Below are 12,271 nucleotides of genomic sequence, written 5' to 3' on the forward strand. Positions count from 1 at the left end.
GGGCCCTGCTGCCAATGACACGGGCCCTGCTGCCAATGACACGGGCCCTGCTGCCAATGACACGGGCCCTGCTGCCAATGAACCAGGCCCCTGCTGCCAATGAACCAGGCCCTGCTGCCAATGAACCGGGCCCCTGCTGCCAATGAACTGGGCCCTGCTGCCAATGAACCGGGCCCCTGCTGCCAATGAACCGGGCCCCTGCTGCCAATGACACAGGCCTTTGCTGCCAGTGACACGGGCTCTGCTGCCAATGAACCGGGCCCCGGCTGTCAATGAACCGGGCCCCTGCTGCCGATGAACCGGGCCCCTGCTGCTGATGAACTGGGCCCCTGCTGCCAATGACAGGGGCCCTGCCGCCAATGACACGGGCCCTGCTGCCAATGAACTGGGCCCCTGCTGCCAATGAACCGGGCCCTGCTGCCAATGACACGAGCCCTGCTGCCAATGAACCGGGCCCCTGCTGCCAATGAACCGGGCCCTTGCTGCCAATGACATGGGCCCTGCTGCCAATGACACGGGCCCTTGCTGCCAATGACACGTGCCCTGCTGCCAATGAACCGGGCCCCTGCTGCCAATGAACCAGGCCCTGCTGCCAATGAACCTGGCCCCTGCTGCCAATGAACCTGGCCCCTGCTGCCAATAACACAGGCCCTGCTGCCAATGAACCAGGCCCTGCTGCCAATGAACCTGGCCCCTGCTGCCAATGAACCGGCCCCTGCTGCTGATGAACTGGGCCCCTGCTGCCAATGACAGGGGCCCTGCTGCCAATGACACGGGCCCTGCTGCCAATGAACCGGGCCCCTGCCGCCAATGACCCGGGCCCTGCTGCCAATGACACGGGCCCTGCTGCCAATGACACGGGCCCTGCTGCCAATGACACGGGCCCTTGCTGCCAATGAACCGGGCCCCTGCTGCCAATGATATAGGCCCTTGCTGCCAATGAACCGGGCCCCTGCTGCCAATGAACCCGGCCCCTGCTGCCAATAAACCGGGCCCCTGCTGCCAATGACATGAGCCCTGCTGCCAATGACACGGGCCCTTGCTTCCAATGACACGGGCCCTGCTGCCAATGAACCGGGCCCCTGCTGCCAATAATCTGGGCCCCTGCTGCCAATAATCTGGGCCCCTGCTGCCAATGACACAGGCCCTGCTGCCAATGAACCGGGCCCCGGCCGCCAATGAACCGGGCCCCAGCTGCCAATGAACCGGGCCCCGGCAGCCAATGAACAGGGCCCCTGCTGCCAATGAACCGGGCCCGTGCTGCCAATGAACCGGGCCCCTGCTGCCAATGAACATGGCTCCTGCTGCTGATGAACCGGGCCCCGGCTGCCAATGAACCGGGCCCCTGTTGCCAATGACACGAGCCCTGCTGCCAATGACACGGGCCCTGCTGCCAATGACACGGGCCTTGCTGCCAATGACACGGGCCCTGCTGCCAATGAACCTGGCCCCTGCTGCCAATGAACCGGGCCCCTGATGCCAATAACACAGGCCCTGCTGCCAATGAACCGGGCCCCTGCTGCCAATGAACCGGGCCCCTGCTGCCAATGATACAGGCCCTGCTGCCAATGAACCGGGCCCCTGCTGCCAATGAACCGGGCCCCTGCTGCTGATGAACTGGGCCCCTGCTGCCAATGACAGGGGCCCTGCCGCCAATGACACGGGCCCTGCTGCCAATGAACCGGGCCCCTGCTGCCAATGAACCGGGCTCTGCTGCCAATGACACGGGCCCTGCTGCCAATGAACCGGGCCCCTGCTGCCAATGAACCAGGGCCCTGCTGCCAATGACACGGGCCCTGCTGCCAATGACACGGGCCCTTGCTGCCAATGACACGGGCATTGCTGCCAATGAACCGGGCCCCTGCTACCAATGAACCGGGCCCCTGCTGCCAATGAAACGGGCCCTGCTGCCAATGACACTGGCCCTGCTGCCAATGACACGGGTCCTGCTGCCAATGAACCGGGCCCCTGCTGCCAATGAACCGGGCCCCTGCTGCCAATGACTCGGGCCCTGCTGCCAATGAACCGGGCCCCTGCTGCCAATGAACCGGGCCCCTGCTGTCAATGACACGGGCCCTGCTGCCAATGACACAGGCCCTGCTGCCAATGAACTGGGCCCCTGCTGCCAATGAACCGGGCCCCAGCTGCCAATGACACGGGCCCTGCTGCCAATGAACCGGGCCCCTGCTGCCAATGAACTGGGCCCTGCTTCTAATGACACGGGCCCTGCTGCCAATGACACGGTCCCTGCTGCCAATGAACGGGCCCCTGCTGCCAATGAACCGGGCCCCTGCTGCCAATGAACTGGGCCGCGGCTGCAAATGAACCAGGCCCCGGCTGCCAATGAACCGGGCCCCTGCTGCCAATGAACCGGGCCCCTGCTGCCAATGAACCGGGCCCCTGCTACCAATGACACGGGCCTTGCTGCCAATGACATGGGCCCTGCTGCCAATGAACTGGGCCCCTGCTGCCAATAAACCTGGCCCCTGCTGCTAATGAACCGGGCCCCGGCTGCCAATGAACCGGGCCCCTGCTGCCAATGACACAGGCCCTGCTGCCAATAAACCGGGCCCCTGCTGCCAATGAACCGGGCCCCTGCTGCCAATGATACAGGCCCTGCTGCCAATGACACAGGCCCTGCTGCCAATAAACCGGGCCCCTGCTGCCAATGAACCGGGCCCCTGCTGCCAATGAACCGGGCCCCTGCTGCCAATGATATAGGCCCTTGCTGCCAATAAACCGCGCCCCTGTTGCCAATGAACCGGGCCCCTGCTGCCAATGAACCGGGCCCCTGCTGCCAATGACACGGGCCCTGCTGCCAATGACACGGGCCCTGCTGCCAATGACACGGGCCCTGCTGCCAATGAACCAGGCCCCTGCTGCCAATGAACCAGGCCCTGCTGCCAATGAACCGGGCCCCTGCTGCCAATGAACCGGGCCCTGCTGCCAATGAACCGGGCCCCTGCTGCCAATGAACCGGGCCCCTGCTGCCAATGACACAGGCCTTTGCTGCCAATGACACGGGCCCTGCTGCCAATGACCACGGGCCCTGCTGCCAATGAACCGGGCCCCGGCTGTCAATGAACCGGGCCCCTGCTGCCGATGAACCGGGCCCCTGCTGCTGATGAACTGGGCCCCTGCTGCCAATGACAGGGGCCCTGCCGCCAATGACACGGGCCCTGCTGCCAATGAACCGGGCCCCTGCTGCCAATAAACCGGGCCCTGCTGCCAATGACACGGGCCCTGCTGTCAATGAACCGGGCCCTGCTGCCAATGACACGGGCCCTGCTGCCAATGACACGGGCCCTTGCTGCCAATGACACGGGCCCTGCTGCCAATGAACCGGGCCCCTGCTGCCAATAATCTGGGCCCCTGCTGCCAATAATCTGGGCCCCTGCTGCCAATGACACAGGCCCTGCTGCCAATGAACCGGGCCCCGGCCGCCAATGAACCGGGCCCCAGCTGCCAATGAACCGGGCCCCGGCAGCCAATGAACAGGGCCCCTGCTGCCAATGAACCGGGCCCGTGCTGCCAATGAACTGGGCCCCTGCTGCCAATGAACCAGGCTCCTGCTGCTGATGAACCGGGCCCCTGCTGCCAATGACACGAGCCCTGCTGCCAATGACACGGGCCCTGCTGCCAATGACACGGGCCTTGCTGCCAATGACACGGGCCTTGCTGCCAATGAACCTGGCCCCTGCTGCCAATGAACCGGGCCCCTGCTGCCAATAACACAGGCCCTGCTGCCAATGAACCGGGCCCCTGCTGCCAATGAACCGGGCCCCTGCTGCCAATGAACCAGGCCCTGCTGCCAATGAACCTGGCCCCTGCTGCCAATGAACCGGGCCCCTGCTGCCAATAACACAGGCCCTGCTGCCAATGAACCAGGCCCCTGCTGCCAATTAACCGGGCCCCTGCTGCCAATGATACAGGCCCTGCTGCCAATGAACCGGGCCCCTGCTGCCAATTAACCGGGCCCCTGCTGCCAATGAACCGGCCCCTGCTGCTGATGAACTGGGCCCCTGCTGCCAATGACAGGGGCCCTGCTGCCAATGACACGGGCCCTGCTGCCAATGAACCAGGCCCCTGCCGCCAATGAACCGGGCCCTGCTGCCAATGACACGGGCCCTGCTGCCAATGACACGGGCCCTGCTGCCAATGACACGGGCCCTTGCTGCCAATGAACCGGGCCCCTGCTGCCAATGATATAGGCCCTTGCTGCCAATGAACCGGGCCCCTGCTGCCAATGAACCCGGCCCCTGCTGCCAATAAACCGGGCCCCTGCTGCCAATGAACCAGGGCCCTGCTGCCAATGACACGGGCCCTGCTGCCAATGACACGGGCCCTGCTGCAAATGACACGGGCCCTGCTGCCAACGAACCGGGCCCCTGCTGCCAATGAACCGGGCCCTGCTGCCAATGAACCGGGCCCCTGCTGCCGATGAACCGGGCCCCTGCTGCCAATGACACAGGCCTTTGCTGCCAATGACACGGGCCCTCCTGCCAATGACCACGGGCCCTGCTGCCAATGAACCGGGCCCCGGCTGTCAATGAACCGGGCCCCTGCTGCCGATGAACCGGGCCCCTGCTGCTGATGAACTGGGCCCCTGCTGCCAATGACAGGGGCCCTGCCACCAATGACACGGGCCCTGCTGCCAATGAACCGGGCCCCTGCTGCCAATGAACCGGGCCCTGCTGCCAATGACACAGGCCCTGCTGATAATGAACCGGGCCCCTGCTGCCAATGACATGAGCCCTGCTGCCAATGACACGGGCCCTTGCTTCCAATGACACGGGCCCTGCTGCCAATGAACCGGGCCCCTGCTGCCAATAATCTGGGCCCCTGCTGCCAATAATCTGGGCCCCTGCTGCCAATGACACAGGCCCTGCTGCCAATGAACCGGGCCCCGGCCGCCAATGAACCGGGCCCCAGCTGCCAATGAACCGGGCCCCGGCAGCCAATGAACAGGGCCCCCGCTGCCAATGAACCGGGCCCGTGCTGCCAATGAACTGGGCCCCTGCTGCCAATGAACATGGCTCCTGCTGCTGATGAACCGGGCCCCGGCTGCCAATGAACCGGGCCCCTGTTGCCAATGACACGAGCCCTGCTGCCAATGACACGGGCCCTGCTGCCAATGACACGGGCCTTGCTGCCAATGACACGGGCCCTGCTGCCAATGAACCTGGCCCCTGCTGCCAATGAACCGGGCCCCTGATGCCAATAACACAGGCCCTGCTGCCAATGAACCGGGCCCCTGCTGCCAATGAACCGGGCCCCTGCTGCCAATGATACAGGCCCTGCTGCCAATGAACCGGGCCCCTGCTGCCAATGAACCGGGCCCCTGCTGCTGATGAACTGGGCCCCTGCTGCCAATGACAGGGGCCCTGCCGCCAATGACACGGGCCCTGCTGCCAATGAACCGGGCCCCTGCTGCCAATGAACCGGGCTCTGCTGCCAATGACACGGGCCCTGCTGCCAATGAACCGGGCCCCTGCTGCCAATGAACCAGGGCCCTGCTGCCAATGACACGGGCCCTGCTGCCAATGACACGGGCCCTTGCTGCCAATGACACGGGCATTGCTGCCAATGAACCGGGCCCCTGCTACCAATGAACCGGGCCCCTGCTGCCAATGAAACGGGCCCTGCTGCCAATGACACTGGCCCTGCTGCCAATGACACGGGTCCTGCTGCCAATGAACCGGGCCCCTGCTGCCAATGAACCGGGCCCCTGCTGCCAATGACTCGGGCCCTGCTGCCAATGAACCGGGCCCCTGCTGCCAATGAACCGGGCCCCTGCTGTCAATGACACGGGCCCTGCTGCCAATGACACAGGCCCTGCTGCCAATGAACTGGGCCCCTGCTGCCAATGAACCGGGCCCCAGCTGCCAATGACACGGGCCCTGCTGCCAATGAACCGGGCCCCTGCTGCCAATGAACTGGGCCCTGCTTCTAATGACACGGGCCCTGCTGCCAATGACACGGTCCCTGCTGCCAATGAACGGGCCCCTGCTGCCAATGAACCGGGCCCCTGCTGCCAATGAACTGGGCCGCGGCTGCAAATGAACCAGGCCCCGGCTGCCAATGAACCGGGCCCCTGCTGCCAATGAACCGGGCCCCTGCTGCCAATGAACCGGGCCCCTGCTACCAATGACACGGGCCTTGCTGCCAATGACATGGGCCCTGCTGCCAATGAACTGGGCCCCTGCTGCCAATAAACCTGGCCCCTGCTGCCAATGAACCGGGCCCCGGCTGCCAATGAACCGGGCCCCTGCTGCCAATGACACAGGCCCTGCTGCCAATAAACCGGGCCCCTGCTGCCAATGAACCGGGCCCCTGCTGCCAATGATACAGGCCCTGCTGCCAATGACACAGGCCCTGCTGCCAATAAACCGGGCCCCTGCTGCCAATGAACCGGGCCCCTGCTGCCAATGAACCGGGCCCCTGCTGCCAATGATATAGGCCCTTGCTGCCAATAAACCGCGCCCCTGTTGCCAATGAACCGGGCCCCTGCTGCCAATGAACCGGGCCCCTGCTGCCAATGACACGGGCCCTGCTGCCAATGACACGGCCCTGCTGCCAATGACACGGGCCCTGCTGCCAATGAACCAGGCCCCTGCTGCCAATGAACCAGGCCCTGCTGCCAATGAACCGGGCCCCTGCTGCCAATGAACCGGGCCCTGCTGCCAATGAACCGGGCCCCTGCTGCCAATGAACCGGGCCCCTGCTGCCAATGACACAGGCCTTTGCTGCCAATGACACGGGCCCTGCTGCCAATGACCACGGGCCCTGCTGCCAATGAACCGGGGCCCGGCTGTCAATGAACCGGGCCCCTGCTGCCGATGAACCGGGCCCCTGCTGCTGATGAACTGGGCCCCTGCTGCCAATGACAGGGGCCCTGCCGCCAATGACACGGGCCCTGCTGCCAATGAACCGGGCCCCTGCTGCCAATAAACCGGGCCCTGCTGCCAATGACACGGGCCCTGCTGTCAATGAACCGGGCCCTGCTGCCAATGACACGGGCCCTGCTGCCAATGACACGGGCCCTTGCTGCCAATGACACGGGCCCTGCTGCCAATGAACCGGGCCCCTGCTGCCAATAATCTGGGCCCCTGCTGCCAATAATCTGGGCCCCTGCTGCCAATGACACAGGCCCTGCTGCCAATGAACCGGGCCCCGGCCGCCAATGAACCGGGCCCCAGCTGCCAATGAACCGGGCCCCGGCAGCCAATGAACAGGGCCCCTGCTGCCAATGAACCGGGCCCGTGCTGCCAATGAACTGGGCCCCTGCTGCCAATGAACCAGGCTCCTGCTGCTGATGAACCGGGCCCCTGCTGCCAATGACACGAGCCCTGCTGCCAATGACACGGGCCCTGCTGCCAATGACACGGGCCTTGCTGCCAATGACACGGGCCTTGCTGCCAATGAACCTGGCCCCTGCTGCCAATGAACCGGGCCCCTGCTGCCAATAACACAGGCCCTGCTGCCAATGAACCGGGCCCCTGCTGCCAATGAACCGGGCCCCTGCTGCCAATGATACAGGCCCTGCTGCCAATGAACCGGGCCCCTGCTGCCAATTAAACGGGCCCCTGCTGCCAATGAACCGGGCCCTGCTGCCAATGAACCGGGGCCCTGCTGCCAATGAACCAGGGCCCTGCTGCCAATGAACCGGGCCCTGCTGCTAATGACACGGGGCCTGCTGCCAATGAACGGGGCCCCTGCTGCCAATGAACCGGGCCCTGCTGCCAATGACACGGGCCCTGCTGCCAATGAACCGGGGCCCTGCTGCCAATGAACCAGGGCCCTGCTGCCAATGACACGGGCCCTGCTGCCAGTGAACCGGGCCCCTGCTACTAATGAACCGGGCCCCTGCTGCCAATGAACCTGGGCCCTGGTGCCAATGACACGGGCCCTGCTGCCAATGACACGGGCCCTGCTGCCAATGAACCGGGCCCCTGCTGCCAATGAACCGGGCCCCTGCTGCCAATGACTCGGGCCCTGCTGCCAATGAACCGGGCCCCCGCTGCCAATGAACCGGGCCCCTGCTGTCAATGACACGGGCCCTGCTGCCAATGACACAGGCCCTGCTGGCAATGAACTGGGCCCCTGCTGCCAATGAACCGGGCCCCAGCTGCCAATGACACGGGCCCTGCTGCCAATGAACCGGGCCCCTGCTGCCAATGAACCGGGCCCTGCTGCTAATGACACGGGGCCTGCTGCCAATGACACGGGCCCTGCTGCCAATGAACCGGGCCCCTGCTGCCAATGAACCGGGCCCCTGCTGTCAATGACTCCCGCCCTGCTGCCAATGAACCGGGCCCCTGCTGCCAATGAACTGGGCTGCGGCTGCCAATGAACCGGGCCCAGGCTGCCAATGAACCGGGCCCCTGCTGCCAATGAACCGGGCCCCTGCTGCCAATGAGCCGGGCCCCTGCTGCTGATAAACCGGGCCCCTGCTGCTGATGAACCGGGCCCCGGCTGCCAATGAACCGGGCCCCTGCTGCCAATGACACGGGCCTTGCTGCCAATGACACGGGCCCTGCTGCCAATGAACTGGGCCCCTGCTGCCAATGAACCTGGCCCCTGCTGCCAATGAACCGGGCCCCTGCTGCCAATGACACAGGCCCTGCTGCCAATGAACTGGGCCCCTGCTGCCAATGAACCGGGCCCCTGCTGCCAATGATACAGGCCCTGCTGCCAATGACACAAGCCCTGCTGCCAATAAACCGAGCCCCTGCTGCCAATGAACTGGGCCCCTGCTGCCAATTAACCGGGCCCCTGCTGCCAATGATATAGGCCCTTGCTGCCAATAAACCGGGCCCCTGCTGCCAATGAACCGGGCCCCTGCTGCCAATGAACCGGGCCCCTGCTGCCAATGAACCAGGGCCCTGCTGCGAATGACACGGGCCCTGCTGCGAATGACACGGGCCCTGCTGCCAATGACACGGGCCCTGCTGCCAATGAACCGGGCCCCTGCTGCCAATGAACCAGGCCCTGCTGCCAATGAACCGGGCCCCTGCTGCCAATGACACAGGCCTTTGCTGCCAATGGCACGGGCCCTGCTGCCAATGACCACGGGCCCTGCTGCCAATGAACCGGGCCCCGGCTGCCAATGAACCTGGCCCCTGCTGCCAATGAACTGGGCCCCTGCTGCTGATGAACTGGGCCCCTGCTGCCGATGACACGGGCCCTGCCGCCAATGACACGGGCCCTGCTGCCAATGAACCGGGCCCCTGCTGCCAATGAACCAGGCCCTGCTGCCAATGACACGGGCCCTGCTGTCAATGAACCAGGCCCCTGCTGCCAATGAACCAGGTCCCTGCTGCCAATGAACCAGGGCCCTGCTGCAAATGACACGGGCCCTGCTGCCAATGACCCGGGCCCTGCTGCCAATGACCCGGGCCGTGCTGCCATTGAACCGGGCCCCTGCTGCCAATGAACCGGGCCCTGCTGCCAATGAACCGGGCCCCTGCTGCAAATGAACCGGGCCTTTGCTGCCAATGACACGGGCCCTGCTGCCAATGACACGGGCCCTGCTGCAAATGACACGGGCCCTGCTGCCAATGAACCGGGCCCCTGCTGCCAATGAACCGGGCCCTGCTGCCAATGAACCGGGCCCCTGCTGCCAATGAACCGGGCCCCTGCAGCCAATGACACAGGCCTTTGCTGCTAATGACACAGGCCCTGCTGCCAATGACCACGGGCCCTGCTGCCAATGAACCGGGACCCTGCTGCCAATTAACCGGGCCCCTGCTGCCAATGAACCGGGCCCCTGCTGCTGATGAACTGGGCCCCTGCTGCCAATGACAGGGGCCCTGCCGCCAATGACACGGGCCCTGCTGCCAATGAACCGGGCCCCTGCTGCCAATGAACCGGGCCCTGCTGCCAATGACACGGGCCCTGCTGCCAATGAACCGGGGCCCTGCTGCCAATGAACCAGGGCCCTGCTGCCAATGACATGGGCCCTGCTGCCAATGACACGGGCCCTTGCTGCCAATGACATGGGCCCTGCTGCCAATGAACCGGGCCCCTGCTACCAATGAACCGGGCCACTGCTGCCAATGCACCAGGCCCTGCTGCCAATGACACGGGCCCTGCTGCCAATGACACGGGCCCTGCTGCCAATGAACCGGGCCCCTGCTGCCAATGAACCGTGCCCCTGCTGTCAATGACTCGGGCCCTGCTGCCAATAAACCGGGCCCCTGCTGCCAATGAACCGGGCCCCTGCTGTCAATGACACGGGCCCTGCTGCCAATGACACAGGCCCTGCTGGCAATGAACAGGGCCCCTGCTGCCAATGAACCGGGCCCCAGCTGCCAATGACACGGGCCCTGCTGCCAATGAACCGGGCCCCTGCTGCCAATGAACCGGGCCCTGCTGCTAATGACACGGGCCCTGCTGCCAATGACACGGGCCCTGCTGCCAATGAACCGGGCCCCTGCTGCCAATGAACCGGGCCCCTGCTGCCAATGACTCCTGCCCTGCTGTCTATGAACCGGGCCCCTGCTGCCAATGAACTGGGCCGCGGCTGCCAATGAACCGGGCCCCGGCTGCCAATGAACCGGGCCCCTGCTGCCAATGAACCGGGCCCCTGCTGCCAATGAGCCGGCCCCTGCTGCCGATAAACCGGGCCCCCGCTGCTGATGAACCGGGCCCGGCTGCCAATGAACCGGGCCCCTGCTGCCAATGACACGGGCCTTGCTGCCAATGACACGGGCCCTGCTGCCAATGAACTGGGCCCCTGCTGCCAATGAACCTGGCCCCTGCTGCCAATGAACCGAGCCCCGGCTGCCAATGAACCGGGCCCCTGCTGCCAATGACACAGGCCCTGCTGCCAATGAACCGGGCCCCTGCTGCCAATGAACCGGGCCCCTGCTGCCAATGATACAGGCCCTGCTGCCAATGACACAGGCCCTGCTGCCAATAAACCGAGCCCCTGCTGCCAATGAACCGGGCCCCTGCTGCCAATTAACCGGGCCCCTGCTGCCAATGATATAGGCCCTTGCTGCCAATAAACAGGGCCCCTGCTGCCAATGAACCGGGCCCCTGCTGCCAATGAACCAGGCCCTGCTGCCAATGACACGGGCCCTGCTGCCAATGAACCGGGCCCCTGCTGCCAATGAACCAGGTCCCTGCTGCCAATGAACCGGGCCCCGGCTGCCAATGAACCTGGCCCCTGCTGCCAATGAACTGGGCCCCTGCTGCTGATGAACTGGGCCCCTGCTGCCGATGACACGGGCCCTGCCGCCAATGACACGGGCCCTGCTGCCAATGAACCGGGCCCCTGCTGCCAATGAACCAGGCCCTGCTGCCAATGACACGGGCCCTGCTGCCAATGAACCGGGCCCCTGCTGCCAATGAACCAGGTCCCTGCTGCCAATGAACCAGGGCCCTGCTGCAAATGACACGGGCCCTGCTGCCAATGACCCGGGCCCTGCTGCCAATGACCCGGGCCGTGCTGCCAATGAACCGGGCCCCTGCTGCCAATGAACCGGGCCCCTGCTGCCAATGAACCGGGCCCCTGCTGCCAATGACACAGGCTTTTGCTGCCAATGACACGGGCCCTGCTGCCAATGACCACGGGCCCTGCTGCCAATGAACCGGGCCCCGGCTGCCAATGAACCAGGGCCCCGCTGCCAATGAACAGGGCCCCTGCTGCAGATGAACTGGGCCCCTGCTGCCAATGACACGGGCCCTGCCGCCAATGACTTGGGCCCTGCTGCCAATGATCCGGGCCCCTGCTGCCAATGAACCGGGCCCTGCTGCCAATGACACCGGCCCTGCTCCCAATGAACCAGGCCCCTGCTGCCAATGAACCGGGCCCCTGCTGCCAATGAACCAGGGCCCTGCTGCCAATGACACGGGCCCTGCTGCCAATGACCCGGGCCCTGCTGCCAATGAACCGGGCCCCTGCTGCCAATGAACCGGGCCCCTGCTGCCAATGACACAGGCTTTTGCTGCCAATGACACGGGCCCTTGCTGCCAATGAACCGGGCCCCTGCTGCCAATGAACTGGGCCCTGCTGCCAATGACCCGGGCCCCGGCTGCCAATGAACCAGGCCCCTGCTGCCAATGAACCGGGTCACTGCTGCCAATGAACCAGGCCCCTGCTGCTGATGAACTGGGCCCCTGCTGCCAATGACTCGGGCCCTGCTGCCAATGAACCGGGCCCCTGCTGCCAATGAACCGGGCCCCTGCTGCCAATGAACCGGGCCCCGGCTGCCAATGAACCGGGCCCCTGCTGCCAATGACACGGGCCTTGCTGCCAATGACA

Source organism: Lissotriton vulgaris, unplaced genomic scaffold (genome assembly GCF_964263255.1).
Source record: "Lissotriton vulgaris unplaced genomic scaffold, aLisVul1.2 SCAFFOLD_525, whole genome shotgun sequence".
Taxonomy (NCBI): Eukaryota; Metazoa; Chordata; class Amphibia; order Caudata; family Salamandridae; genus Lissotriton; species Lissotriton vulgaris.